Source organism: Pyxicephalus adspersus, chromosome 3 (assembly GCF_032062135.1).
Source record: "Pyxicephalus adspersus chromosome 3, UCB_Pads_2.0, whole genome shotgun sequence".
NCBI classification, from domain to species: Eukaryota; Metazoa; Chordata; class Amphibia; order Anura; family Pyxicephalidae; genus Pyxicephalus; species Pyxicephalus adspersus.
The window spans coordinates 140568061-140580749 of NC_092860.1; positions in this window are offsets into that span (position 1 = coordinate 140568061).

The following is a 12689-nucleotide window of genomic DNA, read 5'->3' on the forward strand; positions in this document are numbered from 1 at the left end:
GGAGTGTGTCAAATACTTATACCCCCACTGTATGCTTTGATTCTACCTGCTACATCCTACAGTCCTATAGTCACATAATAGTCAGAAGAATGAGCAGAAAAGGGAACCAGAAACAGATACCTCTGCAAAAGTGGATAGGTGGCCCCCGTACAGAAAGCGGTACTGTCAAGGGTCCTGGTGGGCAAATTTGATACTGAGTCAAAATCGGGTACTTAGGCTTCATTTACAGTAGCAGTTAAGTTGACAATTTCTAGGGATTTACCCACTGAGAGGACGTTGCCCAGAGCTGGGAAACCCAAATGATAGTCAATGGGAGCTCCAGTGATATTTTCAAGAGCATTTGGGTAACTATTTTTAGCATTACGGTTAATGTACAAAAACGTGTCTTTGGCACTGCATGGACAGTAATCATCCCATAAATGTTTCATAAAAGTTTTTAAAATATGTCAACTTTTTATGTTTTTTTTTAGCATGGAGGTACAAACATAATATGGAGAAAGTTCCTCTAAATGCTTCCTCATCTTACTTTAGCCTGATGTCTGATGAATAAATGCAGATAAGTGCTGGAATAACGTTAGGAAAATGCTGATTTTCTCCCAGTGTTGCAGCTGATTGACAAGTCACAGCTTCTATAAATGAAGCTGCTGCTTGTATTTGTAAAAAAGAAAAAAAATCCATGTACTGATGTATTACATAATACAGAGCTGCATTATGTGTGTTTTGTTTCTGCCTGGAGTTCTGATATAATCTGACACAAGCATACATATTTATGCACCTATATTTAAAGAAAACAATAACAGTTATGCCATCTGGTATTATCTCTGTGGGCTGAAATGACTGCAAAGACTGATGACATAAAAACTTTGGTTACCTCAACTACAGTGAATCTTTATAGAAGCACTGCAATCCATAGATAGCTTCACTTTAAACTTTCACTTAAATGAAATTACTTTCCCAGTTTAAACGAAAAAGGTTAAGCATGGCTCCCTCATAGTAAAGTGTTATGTTCACTGTTAGGCTATGTATACACGTATGTACTTTCACGTTGTGTTTGGAAAGGTTCTATGGAGGGGAGGGAGAACAAGCAGAACCCTGCTGTGCTCACCTCCCTTCACTTCCATTGTGGTTGTTTTTCTTCTGTCGTTCGTAGATCCACCAGGACGACGTGCGATGGCTGCTGTACACATGTCAGATTCTTGAGACGAGCCCTGAGGCGAGAATCATCAGACGTGTGTACGTAGCCTGAGATCAGATATTCTGCAAACACATCAACACACAATTAAAGATGGAAAATATTATGACATCTCTATGCCACAATCAGCCCCACAAAGTCACCACTACACTGTCCATTATTCTTTAAAAGTTTATTGCTATAACATAGCAACAGAAGTACGCTTTACAGACCAATGGCCATCTTTTTAAAGTGGAACCAAATTATGCCTAATAAGTAGTGCTGATTTTTTTTATGTCAGAGGGGACTGTAAGACTATGTACACATGTGCAATAATTGTCGTTTCACGATTGTTTCCAACTAAAAATGATTGCACGATGCATGAACGAGTGCTGTACATACAACACCATTCTGCTCTAAAGAGAGGGAAGGGGAAGAATGACAGAGCAGCACCCCGCTGTGCTATCTCCTCTTGCTCACTTGCTTTACGATTGTTGGTTGTCTGTCGTCAGTGGATCCGCTAGGACTGTCATTCAGATGACAAGCACTGTACACAAGCTAGATTTTCATATGATATCAGCCCTGAGCCTATTATCGGACGAGAACCATTGCAGAGGAGCAACAGCATACTGTCAGCCAAATCCATAAAAGTCCTTTATTGTAGAAATTACATTATCTCAATTGGGCCATTTGGGGGAAAGACTCTGAATCCTGAAGAAGACCTGGTGGAGATGAAAACACCAGCGGCAAAGATTATCTTGAACATCACAGCACAAGAGAGGTTCCTTTTAGGCAGGTAAGCCAGACGTAATGTGCAAATATGCACAAAACCAGTTTACGTCCAGGCATACTTGAGCAAAAAAGGCAAACCATAATTACTTTAATAAATCCGAACCAATGAAAAGACAGAAGAAGATCTAGACATCAGGATTGGGTGGAGTAAAATGCACTTTATGGACCAGTAATGTGTGTCAAAGTTCCACAACTGAAATGGTAACATGCTCCTTATTCCCCAAAACACCACCAATTGCCAGGAAGCCAATTGGGGACATAGTGGCCATATGGAATGCCATCAGGATCACTAGTACCCATATGAAGACTTTGGATGGTGTGCTGGTGACGTTTAGGCTGGTAATGGATAGACTGTACACCGTTGTACAAGATTCTGTGAAAGATAATTGCAACTTTGTGTGCAGGAAGACTGGAGACTTAAGCTGCGTACACACTTCCAATTTTTATCATTGGAAATGAACGACGAACGATCGATTGGGCAAAAATCGTTCGTAAAAAAAGTAACCAACGACGCCGACGAACGAGGATAGTGCTGTCTGGAATGGGCTCCCTGCTTTATAAGACTCATCAGAGTGTGGGCTCATTTTTGTGCATTTCACATATGTTTGGAATGCACATCGACACCTGCTTTCTCCTGGGGTCTTTAAATGCAGCATGTCTTATTAAGGTGCATTTATACTGAATGAGTGGGTTTGATTTTGAATAACAAAGGCAGCTTTAAACACAAATGTCCATCAACATGAGCTCCTACAGGTAGGTAGACGATCTCACATATGTGTACTTTAACTATGGTTTGGCTGTAGTTTACCTATAAATCATACTTATGCAAAATAAAAATGCTAACTAGTTACCTTGTAAGTCTCTTCTGCCATACACATTGCTTGACTGTGCACTAACATATTTTTCTAGCTCACTGTACAATCTCAATAAGCTGTTGTCGCTGGGATGAGGAAACTCCCATGTGTATATAAGGGAGATACATCATTCCAAACTGGCCAATTAATAGAGACATAGAGTTCAGACGTGGAAGAATGAGCAGAAAAGATGGAAGACCTGCTGTAAATCTGTTGTATAAGGCAATAATTACGGTCTAGCAAAACATGGTGGCTTGGTTTTTCACACAGTAGCTGAGGACATTTAGCATGAAAGACAGTGTTGGAAACCATAGTAGAGCAACCAAAACCTTTTGGAGGATAAAAAATATTAATATGGAACATTAAGGATGGAAGATTTATTAGGACCACCAAAACCATTTGGGTAAAGCACCGAAGTGGAAGATACTGCAGTATGGGGGTTGCACTGATTTGGTTCTTGCTCAACCCCCTATATGATCCACTGTTGTACACAGGCACTCTGTACCTACACGTTTATTAGACTCAGTGGCCTCATCTGTGCCATCAAAGTTCAACAATATTGCAAAAACAACTCCATTATTGAAAACTGATGGTACTTCAAACTATTTAATACATGACACACCACACTTCAAATTCTTCTACATTCTAAAGTGCAGAGCTGAGATGCGCAATGCATACCTGACATTTACATTTAATGGACGGAGAAGCTATTACCAACCCAAGGTGCAATTTATCTGTAAATGATTGTAAAGCTTCCCATACACCGGTCCATGAACAATGGAGTGATGTCTTCCAGGAACAGTTCTATCCAATTATCTCTTGGCTGGGCTTATAGGACAAGTATCCAGAGATTACTAACCTACATTTCTGAACCTTTAAAAATATTCTAGTCTTCAGCAGCCCCTGTTTCCATGTGAAGCCTGTTTATTATATATAACTCATAGCTGGCACATATCAGATATCCCTTTATAATGTCTTATATAGGGAAACCCCTGCAATGATGACACAGATTTATGGTATTCCATTGGCACAGTCACAATCATGTTGTGGTTTACACTGTTAATCTTTAAAAAACTAAACACATTTTATTAGGTAAGTTATTATATTTTAACGTTAACATTTATAATTAACATCATACTGCTTTAGAGTTGTAAGTGGAAGTTTATTACAAAAGTAAAATGGACTAACCTTCAAATAGATTTTCCATATTTAATGCTTGACATTCTATCCCGGTCACCGTAATGCCCTGGTAATGGCTCAAAAGCTTTTTTTATTAGGAAGAATGGTGCCAGCTTTGTTCAAAATTCTTCTAGGTTCACCACCTATTTGCTGGACTGATATGTCTACTCATTGATGACATGGTCATACAAATACTGGTTCTTACTTTGAAAAAACTGCCACAGGTCAATCCCTGCTGCAGCCTCTCACCTTTTAGATTGCTGCAAAGTTGCAATGTACAGCCTGATCCTTCTACGAGGGGAGATGCAGAAGAGTCACAGACAGCAATAAAACCGTGGCGGAGAATATTGCCTTTCTTCATCTTCATGCAACAAAAACTAAAAGTTTTGGCTTAAGTTGAGCTTTAATGTTAATAATCAGTTTCTGTTTGTCTAGTTTTATTAAAAACATTGTAAGCACAGCAATGCAAATTATATATTTGAATATGGAAACATGGTGTTCTGTTCATACATTCACAACATGACATAAACAAGTATTGTGTATATGAGTATATGAGCAGGGAACGCTGGATTGTTTGAGTTCTTCTACCATACCAGTGGTAACATTCTATAGAGTTGGACACAACAATCCACCAACACACAGATTGTGCTGAGGTTAACACATAGACAGAGCACACATGAGCTTAAACAGATATTTGTTAACATGTTTGAGAAAAGGATAAGTTAGCAAACAGAAAACTGCTTTAAGGTGTTTGCTCATCTTAATTCATCCATGAGCAGTCTAACCTCAAGCTCACCGGACTTGCAGAATATAACACATGGGCAAACGGGGCCACAATTACTTACCTATTGTAATCACAGGCAGGTACAGTGTAGGCTAGTGTTGGTGTTCGAATTCAGGTTGTCCTTATATTCGACCCGAATATGGCTGTTTGAATTCGGATAGACCCGACCTGAAGAACGTGGTATTCAATGGTAAACATTTGGGGGGAAAAAAATGTAAAAAATGTGTTTTTTTACAGGTTTTCCCACAATGACATTATGATTCCCCCGTCTGTGCAGCCGTGGAAATCCTCCTGTCATTGCGGGATCTCCGGGCACTATTAGTGATGAATGGGAACTTGTCCCTATTCATCACCTGTAGTGCTCTGTGTTCTTGAAACTCTATCCAAGAATACATAGTAGTAGCACAGTGCGGCAACAGAAACTCTATCCAAGAACACATACAACTAGTAAAGGGCTGCAAAAGCAATCTGATTGCTTTTGCAGCCCTTAAAAGACCCTAAAAAAAACAGAATTCTCACACCATTGACTTCAATGGTGTTCAAATTCGGCATTTGATCACCCAGAGAATTTATCACTATTTGATCGAATAGCTGTCGAGGTATTCGACCAACACTAGTGTAGGCCACCCAGGACCTTCCTCACCCTGGGTACAGGCTATGTGTTCTTGCACTCTTTGTACTGTGTCTATGTTGCTCAGATCACTTTGCCAAGGTGGGGATCTAAATAAGCAGCCACAGCAATGGGACCCTCAAGCACACAGCAGCAGCTGGTCAATCCTCACCCTTGTCAGAGCCACCAGCCCCTGTTACCTACTGGGCAAAACTTCCTTCCCAATCTTCATTACAGCCCATTAGTCTTTTTCTGGTGGCTTTTGTGGCTTGATATCATAGTAGCAATTGACCAGTGGTCAGGGGGTACATAGGCATGGGATTTTACTTGGGAAACCCATTGACAAAAATCTTGATATTTATTAAAAATGGTGTCTAATTATGCACAATAAAATGGACTCCAGGACATTTACCAACCCGCATGCATCCGAAAGCCCTCCTGATTTTTATACTATTTTTCCTGCATTCTTCTAGCCTGTCTGATGGTGTCATGGCAGCTTCTTCAGCTTCCATTGGTGGTGGCAGCAGAAGGGTATTTTCCCTGGATAGAGTGATGCTCTACTAATGACTTGGATATAGTTTGGCATATAATGCATAGTAGACATCTTTTATTAAATTGCCCTTTTTTTCAATAAGATGTATAGTCTAGGCTGGCTTGAACATCAGTCTTGTACAATAGTCATTCAGAGCTTTTCTCATTTTCTGACTTGCCTCCCTTCCTGTCTCTATTAGTAGCAGTAATTCAGTTCTTTCAATCATGGAAGCTAAGAATCCCATGTAAATGCAACCTAGTATGCAAGTCCCCTGTTACAACCCCTGAGACATTTCAAAAAAAGGTAAAACAGTAGTTTGTAATTTTTAAAGGACGTCATATAACATCTCTGAAAAGGTCCTTAAAAGCTGTTTCATTTTTTATTGTTGTCAACCATGAATACCTAGAATAGCCATTTTATGAAACCTTAGAGCTAAATAAAAACCATTTAGGGACAGATATAGTAATAGACAGATAAGATATTGTTTTAGATTGTTTCTTATGCCTTTCAGGGACAAAGCACAACTATCTTCACAAGTGGCTTCAGTATTATTTGCTGAGATAACTGGAAAGCTCAGATAGTACTTTATCTGGACATATCTGAATGGTTCAGCAAGAGATATATCAAAAGCCAAGCAGATAAATGGAGGCTAAATTAGGGTATTAGACATTACAAACTTGTGCAACTGCAACTGTGTGATCTTGGCTTTGGTAAATAGATCACACAGGCTGGGAAAAGGAAGTGCAATTGTTTGCTAGATTATCATATTTAGAGCAACTCTACTGACTATTCGTGGGATTACAGTATATAGGAGAACAATACTATATTTTTTATTTTTTTAAGGATGGATAGGAAAATTACCTAAAGAGAGATGAAGGGTTATCTGAATTTGCAAAAGTCTCAGTACTAGGGATGAGCGTGAAAGTTTGTAAGCGAGAATGGCCGGTGTAAATTCGCTGATCAAGCCTAAATTTCAAAAAACAAAAAAAGGATTACGGGCTGTGCTGATCAATGAATGCAGAGCCAGCTGCATTCATTGATCAGCTTAGTGTGCAAACCCCGGCCCTAGAGGTTAAATGGGGACAAGTCTCCCCATTCAAAACCTCTAGTGCTCCCCGATTGGCTGAGGAAAGCTTCCTCTAGTGCCGGGGATCGCAAACAGGATTCCCAGGACTGCAAGAATAAATGCAGCCCTGAGAATCCACTCTGATCCCGGGGCACTAGAGATTAATTAACCTATAGTGCCCGGGGATCCCAGTGGAACTGCAGAAGAACTCTCAATTAAATTTTGCTGAACCATCGGTAGTACCAGAGGCATTCCCACTCATCCCTACTCAGTACAGATGTTCAATGAATGTCAGAGAATTGTCGCTTGAACCAATTTTTGTTCCTTATTATGAAGAGGGGAGGATGAGCCCATGGCACCCTGTTGTGCTTACATTCATAGGAGTGAACATCAGTTGTTCCCGATCTGTCGGTTATAAATCTTCCATGTACATATGTCTAATTTTTTCTCGAGACGAGAATAACCGTTCATCTGGGGAAACTATCACCTGAAATGTGTGTGTAGCTTTAGAAAATTCTAAAATTAAAGGGGTCACCTTGCATTATTATAGGTAAGGTGTAACCAAATCATCTATGGTGAGGTAGAGTAAAATGAACCAAAGAGCTATCCTCAAAACCAGTTTGTGCCCTTCATATATCCATAAAAGATTCTCTGTAATCTGGTATGCCAAAATAGGAAGAGGAAAAGAAGTGTGTAGCCCCCTTACCTTTTGGAAAACCATGGCAAGAGCCATCGTTGGGGGAGAGGGCCTTATCCGCACACTGTAACCCCTGTGTTGTGGGGGTATGCAGGTGGGGAATTTATTTAGAATATGGGATCCTTCTTTAATAATGAAGCCCCCAGAGAGCACCTAAGCAAAATGATCATTGAGCCCTTAAATTTCAAAAGGGTCCCACTGCAAAAATAAGACTAGACTCAGATCAAGTGATTTTGCGTGACTCCCAGCAGCAGGCACCTTGCCAGTCGTCCAGTAACTTGCCACAGCAATGGTTCCTAAAAGACTGGCATCTGCTGAATTGACCTGCTCACTGCCACCCATTCATTTTCTATGGGGCTTCCACAGGTGAAATTTACTTTAGGGCCTCCCCAGGGGCATCAGTTCACTGCACTGCAACCTCATTGCCAATCTGAACATAGCCTTAAGTTTTTTATACCTTGGAGTTGGGGACAAGTCTTTTGGGATCCACAAAATTCTAAAAAAGAGTTAAAAAGCAATTTGAAAGTCCAGCTATTCCTGAGAGAGAAAAATTGAAACAAATGAATAACAGAAGAAAAAGTGTAACTAAATAAGCCCCATTCTAAAATGTTTGTGCATTAGCAAAGTCTGTCTCCTCTTGGTGAAATCAATGCAATCTTTGCACATTGCATGGAAATACTCTAAGTGGTATTGATAAGGGAAGAAAGTAATATGACTCATAGGTGGTTAGAGAACGCGCCATGTAGTGGACACAAAAATACACTCAAGTCTGCAAGAACTGCACAATATATCATTTATATTTGGTAAAGTAACAGCTTTTAATAGAAATTGTAAATATTTAATGTTTAAAGTTAAACCAGTTAGTTATATTAAACCCATAAAACAAAACTTGGAATATATTAGGATACCAATCCATGACAATTTTGGATGCTCTATTTTTTTTTTCAAATTAAGTACATTTTCTACAACATTAAAAAAATTCTTTGTTACTGATAGAAATTCAGTTTCTATGGTCTTCATATTGCCTAAATAAACATTATCTCCTTTCTCATCTATATTCCGTGCAGTACAAAGCTTATTCCCTCTGTGTAATGTAGATAAAGAAGTGTTTGAAGTCCAAATTAGAGGAGAAAACAGCTGAAAAAACACGGCTCCTCCACAGATCCAGAAAAGTAAGCGAGAGTGGACACCCCAGTAAAGGGAGTTTGTTATTAGCAGGATCTCCAGGTGAAAGAAAGCCTGAAAAAATAACACATGCAGCCACATCTTTAGACTAGTAAGCTGCAACCTATATTACATTTTGGTTGGAGTTTTGCTTTGGAGCAATAAAAACCTGACATGGGACCCAACCATTTCCTACTTTATCCAATATCAAAATTGTACGGTCATATTTAAAGAAGCATAAGCACAAAAAAAGTATAAAAGGTATATCATTGCTGAATTGGATGTAAAACATGCACTGGAAGGCTACAGAAGAAACCAATGAATCTATCCATACTTATAAATAAAGAAGTGAAGCTAAACTGTTGCCCTTTTGTTAACATATAACAATATTTTTTCACGATCCACTGTTACTCTATAAATTCTTATTTAATATACAGCCCTGCATAATATGCAATATAAATACTGTTTAATAATAATAATATTAATAAGTTAGTTCATATGGTTGCTCTGCGCATCTGCTTTGGCCATGATGGAGTTCTTCAAGGAACACACCTCTAAGTCTTTTTAAAGCATCTTCAATCTTCTCATCTCTTGCTGAACAGTCCCTTAGAACTTGATAAACCGGAGAATACCAAGAGAGGAAACCCAGTTACTAACAAATTGAAGTTTAGTGAGAACCTTTTAAAGCTCATTACTGGCAAGAATGAAAATCAGCCCACCACTCCCTACTTTCCTACCCCCTTTGACCCATTTTGTAGTGAATCATTTATTCTTACATTGTAAACGAAGACAAATTCACCTTATTTTGTCATCCAGGTGCCATGCCAGTGCTGTTTTCACTGCAGTGGACAACCAATATGGCTCTGTAGAACACTGGTGGTCCTTCCTAGACATGCCTACTGATGATGTCTTGCCATTACAGTCTTCTCAATGGTCTCAACTGGACATCCTATAGGAGGTTACCCCAATTTTGTAAGCAACAAAGACAGACAAAGTCAAGAGACCATAACATAACATGACCATAGATTTGTATGAGTAAAATTGGGTTTGGATTTTTTTTTCAAGCCAGAATAAGCATGGCAGCAGATTTAGGTTAGGAATGAACCAATAAAGGCTACAAATGCAATTGGGAATCAGTTGGTGCCACAAGCAGCAGTTTCAATCAAAATAAGTGTAATAATTAATAATATTAATAAAAATAAAACAAATAATAATAAAAATAAGAAACTGAATCAGCAAATCACAACAGATAAATGATAAAACTGCAACTGAGATAAGCTGATGTAGGTTTAAGTTTACCATGATTCTCTCATTGTTGGTAGGAGTGTGTATGTAGTCAGAAAAGAAATTATTGGAAATGACAGATCTGATCAATTGGGATCTCTTGCGGTGCCATATGAGGTCTTGCTAATGACTGAGAAGTTGCTTAAGGTCCAACTGAAATATGAATCCCGCTTAGTGGATTTGTTATGATGCTTGATTATCAATAGGAAACCCCAGCTGTTTGCAAGATTTATGTAATCCCATTACTTCCATATCATAGTCACAGTGCCTGGGAGTTTCTAAAGATATCAGCTTCAAAGGAAAGGCTAAAAGTATTCATTGATTCCTCCTAGTACTCCTCTTTAATTTTAAAATCCTTAATGCAGTAGTCCAAGTCTCTTGGAGATTTGTGTTGGGGGTTTTCCCGGAAGGTTTTGTTTATTCTGTTCAAACGGAACAGGGGGATATGATCACCCTGTATAAATATATAAACAGTACATATAGAAAACTCTCTTCCCCATTATTCACTTTGAGATCAATACAAAGAACATGAGGGCATTCCTTGCGTCTGGAGGAAAAGAAGTTTAAGTTTGGGATAAGGAAGAGATTCTTCGCTGTAAGGTCTGTGAAAATGTGGAATCGGCTCCCTCAGGAAGTAGTTTCAGCAACTACTATAGATTGCTTTAAGAAAAAGCTGGATGATTTCTAGAAGCACAAAATATAACTGGGTATTAAGGCTTTAAAGTAAAAATAACATTGATGTTGATCCAGGGAACATCTGACTGCCTCATGGAATCAGGAAGGATTTTTTTTTTCCCCTGTTGAAGAAAATTGTACCAGGGTTTTTTTTTTTGCCATCCTCTGGACGAACTATGTCTTTTAGGGTTTTATATATGGGATATGTTTATTTCCCTAGTGGTTGAACTTGATGGACTTATGACTTCATGTCTTTTTTATGTCATGTTTTTTATGTCTTTTTTGTCTAAGTAACAAATGGTGACTTGGAAGCTCAAGTAAATATGTGCTAAAGTACTTTGTGACATTATGGTCTCATTTAGTGTAGGTCGAATATCTCACTATTCCATTCAACAGCTATTCAATGGAATAGGGGGATATTGTTCGGGTGATCGAACTTCGAATTCGAAAACCATTAAAGTCAATGGGGGGAAAATCCGGGTTATTTTTCAGGACCGTGTAGAACTAGAAGAGCAATCAGGGGAGTAGAGCTGACAGCTCTGCTCCCCTAATTGCTCTTGCAGCCCTAGTGTAACTATAGTATGTGTTCTTGGTTAGAGATTCTTTATCCAAGAACACAGGAGTCCCAGGGGATCCCTGGGCACTAGAGGCTAAATGGGGACAAGTCTCCCCATTCATTCACTTTCAGTGCTCTGTGATTGGCTGGGGAAAGGAAAATCCTGATGACGCTTGATTTGGTCCATTCTCTAGGCAAAATCTCAGCTGTTTCTGAGGATTGAGCCCTTACAGAGTTATAAAAGGCTGTAAAATTGGAGACCGTTGGGTATGGTCTTATTCAAATCCATAGGCCAGCCATTCTCAACCAGGGTTCCTTCAGAAATTGGTAGAGGTTTCCTAAACTGTAGCTGATTGACCTCCTATTTGATGATGCCGGCATAGTTCTGGAGCCAACACCACTTGGTAGAGCTGGTTACATGACTTTAAAGATGTTTTAGTTGTCTATAAAGGTGGATAAAGAGGCTCTTGGTGAATGCCAAGTTTGGAACAAGATAGTGGAGGATCCGTGTACTACAAGAGTGTACCCAGCACCCAATTCTTATGAATTTTTTTTCTTATATCTAATATTTGGAATACTTCAGAGCAGCCTTTTCTTAACCAGAGCTCCTTCTAAGTTTTCTTTCTTAGAAATGTCTAATTCTCAGATAAGTAACCATTGACACCAATGCTCTATGTAGCTTTCTGTAAGAGAGAATTTCTGTCCACTGACCACCAATATAAGAAATAACTGAGCAATACTGTAGGAAACTTTTTTCCCACTGGCCACCAGTATAATGGGGCCTGTCTATTACTGACCACCAGTGCAATGTTCCCCTCTCCTATTGACGGCTTGTGTAATAAGGCTCTGTACCCACTGGCCATTAAAATATATATTAATGTAAAAAAAATCAGCCCTGGTGTCAGAAATGCAAAGAATCCAGAGTTGCATTAATTGTTTTCCAAAATCTTGTATTGATTATAGAAGATTTGGACCACTGTTGAAAGTCTTCTCCAGCACATCCCAAAGATTCTCAGTAGGGTTAAGCCGCCCCGGAATGATGTCCCATGCTCCCTGAACTATACATTCACAATCCTAAGATTGTCGTCTTAGAAAATGCCCATGCCAACATAGAAGTAAAATCCATGCATGAAAAAACCTTGTCATTCAGTATTTTTTCATGTAGTCAGCAGACCTCCTTTTTAGGCAAATATTGTTGCCAAACCTAAATGGGACCAACTGAAGCAACTGCAGATCTTTACACTGATCCCACATGCTTGGTTTTTTGTTGGACAGGCAGTGTATTTCCTCTTTATTTAAAGCATTGACAAAGGCTGTTTGTTATT